Source organism: Sciurus carolinensis, chromosome 7 (assembly GCF_902686445.1).
Source record: "Sciurus carolinensis chromosome 7, mSciCar1.2, whole genome shotgun sequence".
NCBI lineage: Eukaryota > Metazoa > Chordata > Mammalia > Rodentia > Sciuridae > Sciurus > Sciurus carolinensis.
In genome coordinates this window covers 11,175,105-11,194,274 of record NC_062219.1, presented here as the reverse complement: position 1 = coordinate 11,194,274, position 19,170 = coordinate 11,175,105, and positions in this window count along the sequence as shown.

Genomic DNA, 19,170 nt, shown 5'->3' with positions numbered 1-19,170 from the left:
TTAACCAGAATAAGTAGAAGTGTATTACATGCAGAAATTAGTGAAGTTTTTTTCAGTTTTTATTTGGGCACTCTGAGGCTAAAGGTCCCTAAACTCTGAGTTAATATTGGGTTCCATCCAATAGCAATAGGAAAACTGGTTCTTGAGAGATCTGATGTATCAGAACAGATGCCCAGTTGCATATACATTTAATTTTAACAAATAGTTTTTCATAACTATAGGATTTTCTATATTTATTAAAAAAATCTGGCACATGAGAAAATATCAAATTGTGCTATCCCACCTCCATATGTGCCAGTTATCTATAAATATAGAAATGCAATAATTATCACTAAAACTGTTACTTGTTAAATTTTCAAAAACAGATAAATTATGAATATGAATTTGAAAAATAGTTTAAGGAGTTAAGAAATGAATAAGGACCTAGAATCATTGACTTTCTAACCCGGATGGGACCTGAAGCCCTCCTACTCCAGAGGGAGTGTGTGAATCCAAGTGGTTTTAAGCCTCTGCTTAACCAACTCCCCCCCACACACACACACAACATGCTCACTACCTATAAAGATGTTTATTCAGGGCTGGGTTATTCTGCTGGTTGACAAAGCCTTCCTTATGTTATGCATAAGGAAGTGTTATGTCTGCTAACACTAATGCCACCAGGTCTCAAGCCACTGCTATCTATCAGGCATCAAGTCAACAGCTCTGGACTTCTTCCCTCCTGGGATTAACACAAGCTTATAAAATGCTCACATGTTCACACGAGACACATTAATCAAGGTGCCAAGCATGACACAGTAAGTGGCCCAGCCTGCCTGGCTCCCAGGCTCCTACCTCGGCACAGCAGGGCTTGCTGTCAAAGGTGGTGTTGGTGACAGTTTGACCCAGCAGGGTATCATAGGCTCTCCTTAGACTCACAGTAGACACCTATCCTTCCTCCAGAAATGTCCTCCAAGATCAACATTTTTAAGACAGCATCATTTTGTGCACATGATAGAATTTGATTTCTTCCAAACCTGGAGGACTCTCCTGTTTCTAAATTGCCAATGTCATATCTGGTGTCCAGAACCAGATATGATCCTGCAGGAGGAATCTGAATAGCAGACAAGACCTTCCTGCCCTCACTATGGATACTCAAGCTCCATCAGGGCAAACTTGACATTTTTACTGACAACCAACTATCAACTGTAATTCTTTTTAGAGTCAGCAAAGACCCAAGTCATTCTAGTTTTAGACCCTCCATCTAACACCTCCTCTCATTCTAGAAAAATTGTATGGAGCCTAGAGGAAGTGATCACTTCTTATCTGCACACTTCCTTAGCTGTAGCATTTGGCCTAGAGTGGTACTTGATCAGGACCAATTAAAATCCTTTTTAGCAAAGGATTCTGTTAGTTTGTTTTAGTAGTGGGGATTCCAGTCCTTGTGCATGCTAGGCAAACACTCCACCACTGAGCTACACACACTCGACCTTTGTTAGATTTGACTTTGAAACAGGGTCTTGCTAAATTGCCTAGGCTGACCTCAAACTTGTCATCCTCCTGCCTCAGCCTACCCAGTAGCTAAGATTACTGTCTTGCAGCATCAGGCCCACCCCTAGAAATTTTTTAACAGAAGCAAGAAAATTGTTTTCTTCATTTTTGACTAAACTAGAAAGAAACATGTGAATCTGAGAATTGTTAAGAGACCAGACTTCTTCCCCTGGGTAGAAATCTAAAAAATGTAAAAAGAGAATCAGAAATAAGACAAGTTGAGAGTGTCCCAGCAGACTCCATTCTGAGGCACCCATGATTTGCTTTCAAGAGTCAAAAACTTCCTCTATTGGTATCCAACAATCAGTTAAGTTTCTGTCACTTGCAACTCCAAAAGTCCTGAATAACTCATGCTATCAAGTCTCTGCTTGAGCATTAGGTGAGTCTGGGCATTCAAATTCTGGACTTAACAATTCAGGATCTGTTTCCAGATTCTGAAAATATTTCTGGATCCTAAAACATTTAGTTTTCCTTGTCTACCAGTTGGATCATTGAGTTAGCCGACTAACATACAAGTCATTAACTAGAACTGTGTCATAGGGACGGGCTATAGGACAGGCCTCACACAGCCGTAAAACGTCTCTGTGGAAGTTGACACGTCTATCCAGCAGTGACATTCCTACAGTTCAGCTGCTCAGTCAGGGGCTGAGATCAAGAGTTGCTGTTGCTGGTTAGTCTTCAGTTCAATTCCGGCACCCGAACACCGTCTTTCTTCTCTGTGGTACGGTATTCCCATCCCTGAAGTCCCTTCCAGGATTGTAAAACATAATGGAAACAAATGACAATAATTCACAAATATCAAGCTTTGGGTTGAATAGAAAGAGAGGAAAAGTTTAAGACTTGGGCAGATTTAGTTCTCATTTATAGATGAAGAATCTGAGCTTAAGAGACTTGGCTTTCATCATTCAGCTGGCGAAGTAGTTCAGCTTTTTTATTTTTAAATAATGACTGTGAAGAATTAAAATGCTTTTCAGTATCTATCGAAATGATCAGATGGTTTTCCTTATTCAGCTATGTGCTTCTTCAGTAAGGAAGATGAATCTTCTTTAATAATGCTGGACCTGGGCTGACTTAGATGATGTCTTACCTGGGGGCGGGGAAGGGGGCTGGAAAGTAGGTGGGTGATCCCTCCCACTCCCAAGGAATAAAGAAAGCTAAACTTTATACATTTCAAAATTGCACAGTGTCAACACTCTCTGGGTTTTTCTCTCATGCACAGGAGGGAATTAATGAGCTTGGCAGAAAAGTAAGCTCAGACACAAATCACTCTACTTTCCTCACCTGAATGCTTGTATAATAAGACTGTCACCAGACATAAACAGTTACAGTTGACTAAGAATATTGCCCAGTGCCAGGCACATAGTAGTCTCTCAATAAACATTAGTCCCTTTCCCTTCCTACTTTATTTCTTCTTCTGAAAATATGTAAAAAGATTTTGGAAAAGTAGGAATCATTAATTTAAAGTTTTAAACTTTACAAATGGATAAACAAAACATGACATATGTGTACCACGGAAAATTATTCAGCCTCAAAAGGCAAGCACATTCTGACACATGCTACCACAAGGATAAACCTCAAGGACATCATGCTACATGAGACCAGACAGGAAAGGACAAAAGTTGTATGATTCCACTTGCATGAGGTCCCTGCAGAATCAAATTCATAAAGACAGATAGCGGGATGGTGGCTTCCATAGGTACAGAATCTAGTTGAGAAGATGGAAAGAGTTCTGGAGGTGGGTAGTGGTGATGGAAGTACAGTGTGAATGTCCTTTAATGCCACTGCACTGCACACTTACAAGCAGTCACAATGGTGAATTTTATGTTATATGTATCTCATTAAAAACTACCTTTCTAAAAAATTTAACTCCGTGGTGGTGTTATCAATTCCTAATTAAAAAATTTAACCTGAAGATTTCCAAGCCACCTATTCCCCCACCCCATCAGCAAACTCCCAGAAAGTCCAAGGCCAGTGTTGGTAGGGTCTCGGGAGCCTGCTCTCTCAGGTACAACAGAGCTCGACAGGAGTGGGGAAGTGGATCACTCCGAGGAGGCCAGGAACCCGCACCACGGTGTGGCCCAGAAAGCCAGTGGTTTCCTGGGTTCATCCACGCTGGGCTGTAGCCTTCGGCTACCGCTTTCTCCTGCCTCCTTAGATGGAGCTTGAGCCCAGGAGACAATGGAAATAGCAAGTATCATCTTTTATATTTTCTCATTCAATTTACTCAAATTTTACATAGGTAATAATATTTCCATCATAGTAATAAAAAATCATGTCAGCTTACATCTCAATAGTAAGGAAAATTTGTACTGGGAAACCTGAGTATTGTGGTTTGTGGTGATCGCATGTCCTCTCAACTCTAAGCACTCCCTGCCTATGCTAGTCAACGGGCATTTGTCATCTGCGGCCGCATGACATATCTTTTTTTGTTGTCTTGTATTGTCATCTGTCACTGAGTCAGATTCAGTAAATTCACTAACAAAATTTGACATCATCCTTGCCTGGGGGTTGATTGAGCATCCCTTGGCTACAGAAGAAAAACACATGCAGACTTTTTCTCGTTTCGTTCAGCATATTTTCTCTGGATTTGCTGTCTAAACAGTGTGATCTAAATTGCCACTTAATATTTGAGATCTCCAACTCCTTTCTCCCTACCGTGGCCAGAATTATCTACTTAAATAACATCTGCCCATGCCACTCCTGTGCTCAATCACCCCCTCATTTATTTGTTTAGTACATATTTTCTGAGCAAGAACTAAGTGGAATGTGTGCCAGGCCATGAGCCTGCTGTTAGAGACAGAGATGAGAGACGTGTCTCTTGTCTTCTAGCAACTCATCATCCAGCACAGATACCAACATGACACCAATTGCAATATGATGTGATTGAGGTGAAAACTGATGCCAGCACAAGGCACTCCAAGACGTGAAGGAACATGGCTGTCAGAACCGAAGGAAGACTTCACAGAAAAGGCACCTCCCCACTGGATATGCCTGATGCTGGGAATCCCCACGTCCCCGTTCTTGCTTCCTTTGGACTTGAGTGCCCTACAGTTGGAATCAGGCATAACTTTCAGTATCAACCAGAAAAACATCCTGAAAAGTCAACATTTTTGAGGCAACTGATAGTCTAGAAGAAGACATTTGCAATATATGCTTGACTGAGGACTCTTAGAATACACATAGCATTACTACAAATCCACAAAGAAAAAAACAAACAATTCAATTTTTCAGAATGAGCAGAACACTTGAACAGGCACTTCATAAAGTAGTGCCTACCCAAAGAGTCAATAAGCACATGAAAAGATACTCAATGCAAGATGTGCATATTCATCAAAAAATGCAAATTAAGACCCTAAGAGTGGCTAAAATTTAAAAGAGTAAAAATGCTAGGTATTGGTAAAAATATAAAATATCTTGATCCCTCCTCCATTATTGGCATAAGTGTACATAATTACAAATGTTGAAAAACTTTTTGGCTATGTACAAGACTTTAAGAATGCTTGGGCTGGGGAGATAGCTCAACTGGTAGAGTGCTTGCCTTGCAAGCACAAGGCCCTGAGTTCGATCCCCAGTACCGCAAAAAAAAAAAAAAAAAAAAAAGAATGCTTATAGCAGTTTTTTTCATATAAGTCAAGCAATGGAAACCACTGAAATGTCCAATAGTGGGATGGGTAAATAGACTCTGGTGTAATCACAGAATGGAATACACACTAAACAGCAGCATAAAAGAGCAAATATACTACACACAGCATCATGGATGAATCTTACAAATACAATGTTGAATCAGAATAAAAAGCAAAATGCGAAACAATTTTAAAAACAGGCAAAACAAATCTATAGTGAAAAGAGTGTAAAATAATGGTGAACTTTAGCAGATACTTACTGTGAGAATTCAGGAGTGAGTCTTTTGAGATACTTGTGTGAGGGGTGGGGGGTATTCATCAAGATACACACTAAATACTAGTACACTTTCTTGTGTATATATTAGTTCTTATCAAAATCAATTTTTAAATGCTTACAACCATGAAGTCCTAGGTATGTTAGTGGACCCTGCCCTCTACTTGCCAGAGTCTCCATGATCTGGTCCAATGACCTATCTGGGGCTGGAGGCTCATCCGTCCACAGTGGTTGTGAGAGTTTGTATCTAATAGTTCACTTTATTTTCTACATACAAAATAAAATCCTTAAGCTGCTCCAAGGGATGGCACATCTTTGATGACCATCTCTCCTTGGGTGTAGAAACAAGTTCCATGTTGTTAGAAGACAGCCTCAATGCCCTACTGTGTCCCTGATGGAAGCAAAATTGGAAGAGGGTGGCTTGAGCAGGGAGAGCCTCTTCCCAGCACACAGGAAGGACACCCTGTTCTGTACCACACAGTTCCTTGCATATTTCAAACATTGGGCATCAAGACAGGGGACAAGGCCCAAATTTCCTCTTATAAAGTAATACCGCAGCCAAATGGAGTTGGACAGAAGTTTGTTACAGGAATTCTAGGTCTCTGACCAGCAATGGTTGAATGGTCTCCATCTTCTTAATTGAATGTGAAAATATCTGTAAATCTGAAATACTGCTGCAGTGTCTCCAAGAAGGGTTCCTTGCTTAAAAGTAGTCATTATTGATTGGTCTGTGTCAATTCCAAGGCCTTGCAGATCCAATTAGAACAATAAGAGCTGAGGACAGAGTTTTGTGGTGACATTACTGCCTCAAGGGACTTTCTCATCTACATTGACTCAGTCGATGTAAGATAAAAGCATTGAGTTCAAAGGATCTGAAAGCATCCGGACAGAAATGTCACAGGAGACTTGAACAAGGCCCTATCTCATAAGAAAGTGTCTCCCTCCCAATCTCTGCTGAGCACTAGAGGACGGTGAGAATGTCTTATGTCAAACAACTGTTTTCCATGGATGTCCTTAAACATACCTTCACATTGGGATGTGGATTAAGTAGCAAAGACAGAAGGGAATTATGTTACCAACCATTCCATATTGTATCCTAGCTTGAATTGCCTTCCACTGAGACAGGAAAATCTGCATCGCAGAAGGACTCCAACATCCACCCCCATCCAGGTGAACCACCCAGAACCACCCAAAACCACTCTGGCTTTTGATACCAAATCATGAGAAAGACACATGAACACTAGCCACTTATATGTATAAACACTACTGGCCTTGATAACACAAAAAACCAAAGGGAATGTGAATTTTTTAGTTGTTTGATTGTGTTAAGCACTAGTCTTATCAAATGAAAGTTGCTCTTGAGGTAAATAATAAATCTTGTATACCCTGATGCTCTCTTTGGGCCACCAAAGCAAGAGGGGTCTGAATACATGATGTGGTGATCTTAGGAAAACAGTACACTAGCGTTGGTCTTTGTGTCCCTGAAGGTCTTTTTTTTTTTTTTTTTAATTTTTCTCCTTACTGACCCAGACTTACTCTCTTTCTTATGTATCATTCCAGTCCCCTCCCCAAAGAAGTAATAAAAATTTTCAAATTTATATCAACTAACCACTACCAAGGTTAATTTTTAGTATAAACAGATAATAGCTTAAGACATAACTTGCATGATGGGAATATCTATATTTCACAAGCGCTTAGGGGACCCCTAGCTGTCCACCACTCTGCTCTCCCGGGCCTTCTCTGATGAGGCTGATGGCACCACCTCTTGCCTGCCGAGGTCTTGGTGAAGTCTGAATCTTCCATCTCTACCAGAAGGGATAATGAACCTGGACTAAAGTAACTTGAATAATAAATGTCATCGCAAGAGGTTAATGGAGACAAGCTGAGACACAGGACACTGTCTATCTACAATACTTCCGTAGCAAAATTCCAGAGCTAGAACTTCCAGGATGTCCTTATTATCAGTTTGCAGACAAGTAACAGGAATAGATTAGGTGCAAAGAAATAACATGAAAGCGCCTAGGGATTCTATAGTAGCCCAGAACCAAGCTGTCCGGGGCCTTCTGGTCCTACCACAAAACTGGTCAACACATCTATGTATACCAGGGTTGGAATCCATTCCTCTGTCTTCTCTGTTTTCTCTAATTACAGCATTGGTGGGGGGCTAAAGATAAAATTGGATGGGAATTACCAGTTTGCATCTGCCTGCTTTTGAACTCTCCAGAGGACAGCGGAAATGCAGATCTGACTGTCCTGGAAACTCCACCTCCTGATCTGTCATTTCCCTGTGCTGCTGGCGAGGCTCCTGCAAACCAAAGACCAAGTCAGCTTCTCTGCAGAGTGAGTTCAGTTTTGGATAGCTGGAATTCAGAATACCAGAAGACACAGGAAAATTCTACCTAGAAGTTCAGGCATGGGTGAAACTGTCCAGAGAACCTGTAACATAAAGAGAGTTGGTCTGAGGGTCGTTCCCAGGGAAAAAAGTTCATGCTTAAATGAAAGATAAAGGGAAAGTCAGGTAGTTATGAGATGATCATCCTTGACCTTTCCCTGAGCAATTTCCACAAAAAAGGGTGTGGTGGGGGCAGGGCGGAAGCTGAATCAAACTGGAATGATGAGTGGAGTGTAGGTCCAGAAATAGAGGTGCTTGTTTTAGAGGGAGTTTTGAAATGATAACAGTTGAGGGAGACACAGAAGTTTCCATAGGATATGTTTTTCTCCTAAGAAGAAGGAGTTCTAAGTATGTTTGTAGCCAGAAGGGGAAGGAGCCCGTGTAAAGAAAGTAATAGAAAATTTAAGAAAAAGTGAAAATAATTGATGTAGTAGGCACTTTGGGGAAACAAGAGGAAATAAGGTCAAGAATTCAAAAGTAACAGGGTTAGCCTGGGAAAAAAATGTGCAGGGAAGGATGGGGAAGAAAACCACCCCCCTCAAAAAAAAACAATCTGATGAACCAGAGGGTAGGAAGTAGAAATCTCCTCGTGGTTTCAGTAGCAGAGAAGGGAAGCAAGAAGAAATCAGCAGGGTTCACTGCTCAGACTTCCTCACTGGCAGGAAAAGCAAATGTCTTAAGTCAACATTTGCTTTTGTCTTGAAGCAAATGTCTTGAAACTGGACTGGGGACCTAAAGAACTAGCCTCTCTGTCCCATCCCCAGTACCATAAAAAATAAATAAGTTTAAATTAAAATAATAAAGTTAAAAACAAGCAGGAAATTGATTGGACATTAATATATGAATGATCATACCACGTGGCCCAGTTCCACTTTACCAACTGAAAGGTCAATGTTAATATTAATTTAGCAAATTGTCCAAAGCTGGTTTGGTGAATTGAATACACTATCAGAACACAGATAGGACCTTGTGCAAAGTCATGGTGTGTTACTCATCCTAATTATTTGGTGCTTTTAGAGTTTTCCCATTTCTGAGTATGTATTTGCAACATTACTTTTTCTATTCTTTTTATCTTATGTTAATATTTTTCCCTTTTTAACATGCTTTTTACATAACTTTTCATTTACCATCTCTCTTTGCAAGCCACAAACTCTAGGATGCTGTTAAAAAAACCCATAGGCTCAGGGAGAAAAGAGAAAAATAAGGCCAGGAACAATCCTCTTATCTGAATTCTCCTGCCTTTGTTCTGTCCTTACCCTTGAAACACCCGCTCCGGCCCATCTGGAGGTTAAGGGAATGGCAGCTATCTGAAGGGAAGATAGTCTCCTGCCTGGTCCTTCCTCTCCATCTTTGTCTTCCGTCTTTAGGAGCTGTCTGCCATCTAACGAACACAGTGTTGTTTCCATGAGGTCTTATTAGGGGGATGCAAGATAACAGAGAAGGGGAAACGACCTCGACCTTGAGGATATTCAATCTCCAAAGTCAACCCAATAATGATCTGGGCTACAGAAACAAGACTGGGCAGTGCCAAGTGGCTATCCCTCCTCTCACAGCTGAACCCGCCCCCCACAGTGCACCCCAATCTGTGAGTGGCCCCTAGAAGGCCATCGCTGTCAGGGCAACTGCTGACCTTCCAAGCCCGCCTCCCCTCAGGCCTGGGCTGACATCATATCTCCTGGGACTTGCCATTTTTCTCTACAAGGTAGTCAACCTAGTGCCTTTTGTGACAACTAAATCCACTGGAAGGAAATTCAAAATCATTTCAGTGACAGCCAGCTTCTGAAATTTTCCAAATGCACTTTTTTAGCTATTTCCCTTAAGCCATATGATGTCATTTGCCTCCCAATCCCTAAGTGCCAAAAATTCTGCTTTCATATCTCTGAAATTTGCCAAACTATAAAAACCTCAGATCTCAGTTTGGGTTTTTATCCCCTCGCCAAAAAGGCAAAAATTACTTTCTACTCTTCTCAAAGTAAGAATATCAGCCACCAAAAAAAAAAAAAAAAAAAAAAAAAAAAACCTTCAGTTCACAAATCTGTTAAATCTTAAATCTCTTAGCATGTTTCCCCCTGTTCGGGCTAATGGGCTGCCCTAATTTTATTCAGAATTTTCATTTTAATAGCTTGTCATGTGTTGCTTCAGGACATACCGAAAAATCCTGAAGCGCCCAACTTGACAGGTAACCGGGAGACTGACTCTTCAAATGCAGTTTTACTTTGCTTTAGGACGTATTCATTAGTGATTTGTGAAGTTAGAACCTTTTCCCACTGATTTGGAAGTTTCAGAGATTCTCGGTGTGTATTTACCGAAGCTTTTTAGTTCACCTAAGAAGGAGAGAGAGATAAAGAGAGAGAAAGCCTGCTTCCCTTTCTAATTACAGTCCCATTTCCTTAGCAAGTCCTTGAAAAAAGAACTCCCCAAGTCCCTAATCATCTCTCCCGTCGTAATCTCCATAATTGTGTCCCGTCCAGATTCCTTCTTGGCAGAGCCCAGAGACTGATTTGCTCCATGTGGTTAAAAACCTTTTATTTCATGCCAGTCAGGACGTGTTTCCTCGGCTTGCCTCCCCAGGCCTCGGTGCTCCCTTGGATGCCATTGATCACTGCAGGCTTCTTCCCGATCCCCAACCACCGACTGTCGGCCTTGCTCCATCCTCTCAATCTCAGGGTGGACTCAACTCTGCCTGACAGGATTGTGATGACAGGCCTCCAACAGGTCCCCTCCTCCTCTCAGTGTTCCTCCACCCCTTTAGCTCATCAGTTCAGTATAAAGCAGTATGAAGAGAATGATGTCTCCCCGAAACACGTCAAATATAGAGTTGGGGTTCAGCGATCTTTATCCATCTGCCAAGTAGCAGTTCTCAGCTTTGAGCAAGCCCCACCCCTCCCCCGCTCCTGCCAGCACCCCTCCCCCACTCCCACCAGCACCCCAGGGTGAACACTTGGCCATGTCTGGAGACATTTTCACTCTTCATGACTTAGCGGGAGGGCTATTAATGGCATCCAGTAGCTAGAGACCAGGGATGCTGCTTAGAACTCTGCAATGCATGGGACAGACCCCCCAAGAAAGAATTACCTGACCCCAAATGTCAAGGAGAAATGAACCATATGCTAAGATGAACCCTAACCCAAGCACCACAGTGAGCTATCAGGTTGTTTCTTGAATATCTCCAGGTCCCCAGACCCCAGAAAACTGTCTGGCCCATTACCATTGTCTGTTAATAAGCCTTTCTTAAATGAGAAACCCCTTCTTGGCAAACTAATGATCAACAGTCTTTAAGAGGAGATCACTGTCGCCATGTCACCAACAGTGACACTGAATTCTTCCTGGGTCAGGTGGTACCCCTTCTTCCTTGCCCTGTCTTGCTGAAGGTAAGAAACAGGGCACCCACTCTTCTATACCACGTCTCCAAGGTTTGACACCCACCCTCCAAGCCCTGCAACAGGAAGCTGGCCCCGGGAGGGGCACTCCTCTTCCTGAGGATTCCTAGCTCCACTGTGGGATCCTACCAAAGATCTTCTGGGACAGGTCCCCTTATAACTAGATGAGGGTCCCAATAATGGGGAGACTGAATCCTAAGTACCTGCTGAGCAGTGTCTCCAGGGAAATGGGAGCAGTTGGTGGGACTGGAAAGCCCAGGTCAGTGTCTGGGATAGAGGCTTAGGAACAGCCAGGCATGGTGGCCATACCTGTGATCCCAGTCCTTCCAAGGCGGAGGCAGGAGGGTTATGAGTGTAAGGCCACACCAGCAGTGAGTCCCTGCCTCAAAATAAAAAATAACAGGGTGTGGGCTGTAGCTCAGTGGTAAAGCATCCCTGGGATCAATCCCAAGGACCAAAAAAAAAAAAAAAAAAAAAAAAAAAAAAATGAGAAGGAGATAAAGAGGAAGAGGAAGAAGAAGGGGAGGAAAGGGGAAGGAGGGGGGAGGGAGAGGGAGCAGCAACAATGACTATGACTTAGGAGATTAGCCAACCAGACCCTGGGTTATAGGACCCTGTAAGAAGCTCTTAGCAGAAAGCAGGGGTTCAGGGCCCAAGTGATATGGCAGCGGCAGCCACAGCAAACAGAACTGGTGACAAAGGCACTTGGACTGGGGAGGAAAGTAGAGGTGAAGCAGGAGGCAAGGTCCTTGCAGGAGGAGCGCTGCATGGGTGGACCCAGCAGGCCAGGGCCCCTGGGACTCTTTAGATGATCGCCCCTTGAATATTGACCATGGCCTTCGCATGTGGAGGAGTCCAAACTGAGCCCATGTGGAGTGGTCTGGGGAAGAGCCACCCAGCTGAGTGGTGAGGCACTTCTGTGTGGCAGCCCATGTGCACCCACACCGCAGGTGGCACCTCTGACGTCTTAAAAAGTTGCTTTGTCACCAAGGGTCTCGTCACTGGAGACCCTGAAGGTCTTTTTGAGACATATGACCAACGTACCTGTGAAGTCCATGTCTCCCTTGCTGCCTACCACTAGAAGACAGGGCTTGTGAAAATAAACAGCCATGGTTTGGAAAAGAGTCCCCAGTGGCCCATGTATTAAAAGTTCTGGTCCCCAGCCTGTGGCACTATTGGGAGATGGTGGAAACTTCAGAAAGTAGAACCTAGGGGGAGGTTTTTGGTCACTTACCAGCGTCTCTTACATTCTCTCTGGCTTCCTGGCCATCATGAAGTGAGCAGCTTCCTTCACCATGTGTTCCCACCATGATGCACTGACTCGTCACAGACCCAAAGGCAACAGGACAGATGACCATGGACTCAAACCTGTGAAACCATGAGCCTAAAAACACCTTTCCTCTTTTTAAGTTGATAATCTCATGGAATTTTGTTACAATAAGGGAAAGCTGACTAATGGGTATATATATATGATTTTTCTACCATACACTTCCTCAGATCTGTCCGTCAATAACTAGGTCAGTTGTTCTGGGATCCATGTCCTTGTATGGAGCACAAGTACTCTCTAAAGGACTTCTAGTGAAAAATAAAAAAGATTAATACTGAGTTCCTGGACTCTTTTACCCCACTTGATAGCACACCCTAGTTCTTATGACATTTCTGGGTAATGCGGGGCTATCCCACACCCAGCTTCCTGTCTGGCCAGCCTCCCAACTCATTCCTTGGCCATGCTTTTGTCCTGCTGCTAAGTGCTGTAGGTCAAGGCAGTAGCTTCTGGTGTGGACAGAACATTTTGTCCAGCCTCTTTTCTTGAGCATAGGGATGGGACTGAGGGTGTCACCAAAAGCCCTATCCAGCCGTAGGATTTAATGGATGTGCCTGGTTGATGTGACCTGTCCCACTGGATGGATGTTCAAGTGCTATTTCCCATGGAATATGAATCCTCAGCCAACCGACCCCTCCCGCAGCTTGGACTGTGTGCTGACAATACTCTGCACCATAAATTTCTGTTGCTTTTTGAGTCCAGCTATTTATTTTCTATGTTCTATTTTTTTTTTCATTTATTAGCTAGCATTGCTGTGTACTTGGAAAAAGGATGCTCTGAAGCATGAACCCCTGTGCCGTCTTGAGAGGGAGACTTTCAGTAAAGGCTTAATTCTTTATTAATATTTTTTCCTAATTATAGGGATGATGGATATTCATTGTGGAAAGTCTGGGAAGCTGAAAATTATAAATCCCATAGCTCTGAGATAACTACTGTTAATATTTTAGCATATTTCTTTTAATCCTTTGCCTTTAAAAATGCATACACACGCACACTTACAAAATTGATTCATTCTGTACCTTCAGTTTGGTTTTTCTGCTTTTATCACCAATTATTGTTTTCTATGTATTCTATATACAATACTTACTCACTGTAGAAAATTCACAAAACACAGAAGAGAGGTTTATCTTCTCTCATTTCATCATCTGAAGGTAATCACTGAAAAAATTCAAGAATTTCTTTTTGTATGTTTTAAAACTTTATCGTAAGGTATGTAATTTTACATAATTTTTCACCTAATTTTTCCAGATCATCAAAATATGGTTTGCAGTGTCTATATATCTCTAATTTCATGAATTTTTTCCACTTGAATAAAGGAGGTCACAGTATATAACCTATGTGTTTTATGATTTTTTTGGTAACTTAGTTTTGAAAATGTACTCAACTCTCACAAAGAATGTGTATTATATATTCTCACCTTAATATGTAGTCATTTTTCAATCTCATTAACCACTGGACAAAACTCAAATTTTCTACACTTTTATTTTTTCATCTCCATGATCTTTAAAGCTCTTAGAGATTGTGGCAAAGGCTCTCACAACAGTCTTTCAACCATTTTATCTTTATTCTTCTAAGAAATTTTGGTTGATATATTTAGCTCAGGTAGCTAGCTCTTAAAAGATCATTTTCATAATTAATTGTATCTTTTATCAAAATGAAAGACCTTCTTTGATGTAATGTTTCACCTTAATTTCTCTTTTGTCTAATGTTAATTCTGCCACTATATACTGCTTTCTTGGTTCTGTAATAAACATCTGACAAACATTTAATTTAAATTTTAGTGTTGGCTCTGAGCAGTGACTCTTAAAAACACATTATAGTGAAATTTTATTTTACTTTATCTTAATTTTTCCCTCTGTTGTCATACACAACACATGTGGACTTACTTTTATCATTTCATCATTTTTATGTTCTTCTGATATTTGCTTGGAGCTTTGTTATGTAAACAGCATTTTATTGCCTTCATCTTCTTTAGTAGTTTGGTAAGTATATATCTTATTTATGATTCTATTACTAGTTAGATTTATGCTTTCAAAAACATTGCTAGTTAGCAGTTAGGCTCCGTTACCGGAAATAGAAAATGTATTGGAATGCAGGGTTGCCGCTGCTCCCTTCCAGGGTCATCTAGATCCCAAGCTCCTCCTCTCTGTTCTGTCTTTCACATAAGACTTGCACCCCAGGAGTTCTCAGTATCCCAGACTAGGCTGCCCCATGTAGCCTCCAGCAAACAGGAAACAGGGTGGGAGAGGGAGGGGAGTGTCAAACAGGAAGCTGCAGTTGTCTGTGTTTGTGCAGTAAAACTAGCCCACATCCTCCAGCCAACTCTTTTAGGATGCATTGGCTAGAATTCACATGGCCACTTGTAGATACAGGGAGGCTGGAAACAGGATTTTTGTCCTCTATTCTTATGCTATGTGGTTTGCAATCCTGAACAAAGATGAAGTTTTGTTAGTAAGGAAGAAAAAGAAAATATGTGTACTTAAGTAGTATATACTCAACTTTTTGTAGTACAAATTGTCTTCCTTAAACCAAGTCTTGAGTGTCTGACTTGTAGGTCACGTTTGGAAATAGTTGTCAATTAAAAAAAAAAATCAACTCATTTAGACTCCTGATTATTTTATAACCAAAAAGTCACTTGCTCTTCTTTCAAGACCAGAGTCAACAATGTTTGCATTTCCAGGATTGCACATGTCATTCTATTTTTCTCCCCCACACTCTGCAAGCTCTGTCCATATGCTTATTACTTCATTTTTCTTTTTAATTTAATATTTTTGATGTACAGTTCATGGATTTTTAACAAATGCAGAGTTGAGTATCCCTCACCCCAAACAGGATATAAGATAAATCACTCCCCAAAGTTCCCTCATGCTGCCTCTTCATAATCAACCATCTCTCTCCTGGCCCCTGGCAACCCCTCATCTCTTCTCCTCTCTGTCTCCTTGCTCTTCCAGAATATCATATCAATGGAATCATGAAATATGCAGCTATACAATACTTCGCTTTTCATTAGCATATTTAAAGTTCATCCATGTTGCATGTATCCAGTTTGCTTCTTTTTATTTCAGAGCAATATTCTGTTGGATGCCTGTGCCACAGTGCGATTATCATTCAGTGAAGACTGTAGAATTGTGTCTCAAATAAGAGACAACTGTGTAAATCCTGGTCTGAGTTCAAAGGCATGAGAACCAAGAGCACTGATGTCCAAGGATAGGAGAAGATGTATGTCGGGTCAGAGAGCAAATTTTAAACTTTTTACACCTTTTCGTTCTATTTAGGGCCTCAAGAGACTGGAAGATACCCTCCCACATAGGCAAGGGCAATATTCTTTACTCAGTTGATTCAAATACTAATCTCTTCTGGAAATACCACACAGATATATCCAAAAATGTCTTACCAGTTATCTGGGCGTCCCCTAGCCCAGTCAACTTAACACATAAAATTAACCATCACAATTATTCACGTATCCTTTTAAAGTCCCTTTGTTATGTCTTGGATCCATAGTGTCCCCTTAAGCCTCAGTTGTTGAAGGTTTGTTTCCCATCAATGTTCAGAGGTGTTAATTCACTAGTGGATTAACCCACTGATGGATTAATAACTTGATGGCCTGATTGGGAGGTCAAGGAAACTGTAGAGGGTGGGGCCTAGTTGGAGGAAGTAGGAAGCCTCCCCTGGAAGAGCATCTCTTGTCCCCAGTCCCTGCCCCTTATTCTCTCTTTCCTTGTTGCCCTGAGTTGAACAACCTTACCCTGCCACACACTTCCACCATGATGTATTGCCTCACCACAGGCCCCAAAACAATGGTGGTAGCTATGTACTCATACCACTGAAACCATGAACCAAAGTAAATCTTTCCTCTTTTAAGTTGTTTTTCTCAACTGTTTTGGTCACAATGATGAAGAGCTAACCAATACACCATTTATTCCTGATATTAATAATTAATATAATATCAATATATTAATAATATTAATATCATAAATAATATAATATTATAATATTACTATATTATAATATAATATTAATAAATAATATTAGTATATTAATGATTTTCACATTTTTTCTTTTTTTCTTGGTAAGTATAGCTAGAGATTTTTCAGGATTTTTTAAAAATACTTTTCAAGGTTTCTTTCAGTTCTCTGTTAATGTCAGGTTACAATTTTTCTCAATTTCTTTTTAAACTTTTGTCATTTATGTAATTATGTTTAATTTCAATTTAGTTTTCTCTTGTCTAGTTTCTAAATCAGAACCATAGATTATTTATTTCAGATCTTTCTTGTCTTCAGCACCTTTATGAAACCATGGGTCAAAAAAAAAAAATCTTAAAGAAATTATGAAATGTGTTGAATTAAATGAAAAATACAAAATGTCAAAATTTGTGGAATGCAGTTAAAGTAGTGCTGAGAGGGAAATTCATAGCATCAAATGTCATTATGTATTCCTTCCCAGAGCTGGAATTGCTGGTCATATGGTAGTTCTATTATTTTTAAATTTTCACAGAACCTCCTTTTCCATGCCCACTTCACCATTCTATATTCCTACTAACAGTTTTCAAAGGCTGCAATTTATCTGTTCAAGTACTTTGGGTTATTTGCTTCTGAGCTGTATGAGTTTTTCATAATTTTTAATTATCCCCTTAGCAGATATAAGGCTTGTACATGTTTTCTCTCATTATGCAGGTTGCCTTTTTATGCTGGTGATTGTTCTCTTTGCTATGAAGAAGCTTTTTGGTCTGATGTAGTCCCAGAAAGTGGGGACAGAGAAGAATAGAGGTACTTTGAATTAGACAGAGGGGAGTGAAGGGAGGGGAGGAGCCATGGGGGTAGGAATGATAGTGGAATGAATCAGACATTATTACTGTATGTGCATGTGAGATTACACAACCTGTGTAACTCTACATCATGTACAAGCAGAAGAATGAGAAGTTATACTCCATTTATTTATGATGTGACAAAATGCATTCTACTCTCTTCTATAATCAGAACAAATTTTTTTTAAAAGATAAAAATAAGAGTATGTTCTTTGTTTTCTGGTAGGAGCTTTTGGTAACTTACATACTTAAGTCTTTAATCCAATTTGAGTTGGTTTTGGTGTGTGGTATAAGATAGAAGATCCAATTTTATTCATTTATTTATTTTTGCATGGAAATATACATTTTTCCAACACCATTTGTTGAAGGGGCTATTCTTTCCCCATTATGTATTCTTAGCATGCTTGTTAATGATCTTAATGAATTGACCATGATATTATTAAGTAATACCATCTTTATTTTTGGTAGGTTTTTTGATTGGACTCTGATTTGACTGATACCAATATAGCACCCTCTCCTTCCTTTTGTTTTTTTTTTTTTTTTTTTTTTTTGGTAGAGCATATCATTTCACATTTGTTTTTAATTTTTACTTAAGCATACAGTAGTTTCATGTGCCATTTTTATGAGCATAATATACTTGGATCTTGAATTTTTCTCCAATTAACAATCTCTGTAATTGATCTATTTAAATAAATTATATTCATTGAAATTGTGGCAATATCTTTGAACTTAATTTTTCTCTAGTATGCTTTAGTTTTTCTGCCTAATTCACTTGCTTCCTATCTTCTTTTGGGTTATTTAAATATTTTTAATATTTTCTTTTCATTTATTTATTGGATTTGAGGCTATACCTTTTGTACTATCTCTAGTTGTCTTTCACAGTTCACATAAAGAAAACACTTTGTATTGTTTTTTTCATATACATTATAGCTGTGTACATTTAAAACCACTTCATAAATATTGTAGATTTTGCTTTTAACATTTACACATATTTTTGACACTCAAAATAGAGTAGTAGTTTATTGTATTTGTCCAGCTATTTGCCCATCCTATTGCTTTCCTTTTCTAAGTGCCTGATTTTCCAATTTTCACTCTTATATAATTTCCTTTAACCCTGAATAAATTCCTTTAGGTGTTGATGTTTTTATTTCACCATCATTCCTACACAACATTCCTTTATGTTTATGTTCTCTAAACATAAAATTTTGGGTTGGAAGTTCTTTTGGTTTCCAGTTTAAAAGATGGTGTCCACCATCTTCTGATTTCCTTGGCTTCTGACAAGAAGTCTACAGCCAATCAAGCTGTTTCTTTCATGTTGTCTTTTCTCTCTGGCTACTTTCAATATCATTTATCCTTGCTATTCATTCACTTTATTTTGATGCATCCAAGCCTGTATGTCATTGAGTTTATCTTGTTGGGTGTGTGTCAAGCTTCCTGAATTTGTACATTTACACCTTTATGAAATCTGGAAGTTTTCAATCAAGCTTTTTCAGATTTTTTTTTTTCTGGTACCTTTCTTTCTTGCATTTTCCCCCTTTTCTTCAGACAGTCAATGACATAAATGTTAGAGCTTTTGATATTTTACCACATATTCCTGAGTCTCTTTTCAATTTCTTCCCAATTTTTTCTCTTTGTTCTTCTGATTATAAAATTAAATCCTATCATGTTCACTGATTATTTTTCCAATATCTCCAACAATCTGTTGGAACCACATAATACTTTTAATTTTAGATATTGTATATTTTCATTATAAAAATTCCATCTGGCTGATTTTTGATTGTTTCTCTTTTCTGCCAATAAATCTTTATTTTCTTATTCCTTTCAAAAGCATTTGCCTTTATCTCAT